The sequence below is a fragment of the Panulirus ornatus genome, chromosome 35 (genome assembly GCF_036320965.1).
Source record: "Panulirus ornatus isolate Po-2019 chromosome 35, ASM3632096v1, whole genome shotgun sequence".
In the NCBI taxonomy this organism is placed as follows: domain Eukaryota; kingdom Metazoa; phylum Arthropoda; class Malacostraca; order Decapoda; family Palinuridae; genus Panulirus; species Panulirus ornatus.
Genome location: NC_092258.1, coordinates 11,623,572 through 11,625,962, shown reverse-complemented (window position 1 = coordinate 11,625,962; position 2,391 = coordinate 11,623,572).

The following is a 2,391-nucleotide window of genomic DNA, read 5'->3' as shown; positions in this document are numbered from 1 at the left end:
CACACAAATACGCGCACGAACGGTCATCAATAAGTCTGATTGACTCGAACATTCAACAAGTGTTGGCGGAGAAGACGTGAGAGGCGTGGGTGAGGAGGTCGGGTGGCACCCGCAGCAGTTCTGGAACTCAGCCACACTGCGTGACTTGGTGTCGTACACGAACTCGTACAGCCTCAGCAGGAGCATAGTATGGCGGGGACAACCTTTACCTGCTGGTGAAGATAAGGTGTGTGTGTGTGTGTGAGTGTAGCGCGTCCTCTCCTGACGAACTCAGAACTCTGAAGCAAACTTCACTGCCCCACGGAGGGGCATTCCGGGAGGGTCGAAGTGGGACTTGGCGAACGTTTTGCAGAGCAGAAATCCCTCCAGGCCGAAGCAGGGTCACCAGTTAACCCATAGACGTCTCAATAATACGAGGCCTGTTGATACGTTTTCCATCCAGTCTAGGAGCTGTGAGAATGGGTTGTCTGGATGGCTGCGTATTGAATTTACGCCGTAGAGTAGGAAGGACTGGACTTGGTGAGGCGTGGCTCCGGTGAACTCGTACCTCATCTCACGTTGGTCTGTCTGTCAGATGTACAGGATGACCATCTTCTGAAACTCTTTGTGTGACCACCTTGATTGCGTCTCAGGTACCGAAGCGAGAGGGGTAAGGAACCCAGACACACCAGAAGCTAGATCCCGTACAGATTTGTCACTTTGTTGGCACGAGACACAATCATCATTAACTTGGATTGAAAGAGGCTTTGGGGTATGTGGAATGGGGCTGAATATTCAAGAGGGTGAGAGGCTTGCATGGGACAGGATAAAGATTGGATCCATGTGATATACAGGGGGGCGCCGTACAGAGCTAGGGCACATGAAGATAAAGTAAACCACCGAATAGTCTCCGGAGAGGCTAAAGTGTACATGGAAGGCTTAGTTTCAGTGCATTGGGTGTTGGAAATCACACTGTTGTTCGTCAGTTCTTGGCGCTACCTATTAAGGGCGGGAGAAATAATCGGGTATATATATATAATTATATATATATATATATATATATATATATATATATTATATATACTATTTTATATATATATATATATATATATATATATATATATATATATATATAAATATATATATTTTTTTATTATTATATATATATATATATATATATTTATATACTATTAAATAGTATATATATATATTAATATATTTATGTATTCTCTCATTTTTTTTTAATTTTCCAAAGGAAGGAACAGAGAAGGGGGCCGGGTGAGGATGTTTCCTCAGAGCCCAGTCCTCTGTTCTTAACGCTACCTCGCTGAGGTGGGAAATGGCGAATAGTATGAAAGAAAGATATATATATATATATATGTATATAATAAATATATATTATATATATATATATATATATATATATATATATATATATATATATGACCGAATTCTTTACTCCTTGTCGAGCCAAAGATCAGAAAAAAATATCCCAGTCAAGTCATCTCTAGTCTTTTTATTCCATTTCTTGTATGACCTGAATATGTATCATACCATTCGAGTTTCAAACACAGTCACGTCTTTTGTTTATATTGACAACATCCAGACTGCATTCATGTTTGCACCCCCCACAGTGACTCGTTCACATATGCACTAAACTTATATGTTCAGTCCACTTGAAAAAAGCTCACAGCTAATAGCATTTAGCCCATATGTAACATAAGGAAAGGCAAGTAGGGTATTATTAAAGTACAAAATATTCAAAATCAGTACAGTGTTTCTATATATGTCTTGTACACCAAGATGTTCTTGCTCATTGTACCTGTATTCCCACATAGCAGCAAATAAACTTAAAAAGTCTCAGGAGTTTTTCATATCTCGCAAAGTTGTATTTTCTGTTGTAATACTTCTTGTATAGTTTCAACTATTGTATGACTACCTGTATACTGACGTGTAGTGTAACACATTGTGTAAACTCATCTAGTGTCTAGTAACACTCCCTGTATACTGTCATCTGGTATAACACATCCTGTATACTGCCATCTAACACATCCTGTATACTGTCATCTAACACATCCTGTATACTGTCATCTAGTATAACACATCATGTATACTGTAATCTGGTATAACACATCCTATGTACTGTCATCTAATAAAACACAGTGTATACTGTCATCTGGTATAACATATCATGTATACTGTCATCTGGTATAACACATCCTGTATACTGTCATCTGGTATAACACATCCTGTATACTGTCATCTAGTATAACACAGTGTATACTGTCATCTAGTATAACACAGTGTATACTGTCGTCTAGTATAACACATCCTGTATACTGTCATCTAGTATAACACAGTGTATACTGTCATCTTGTATAACACACCATGTATACTGTCATCTGATATAAC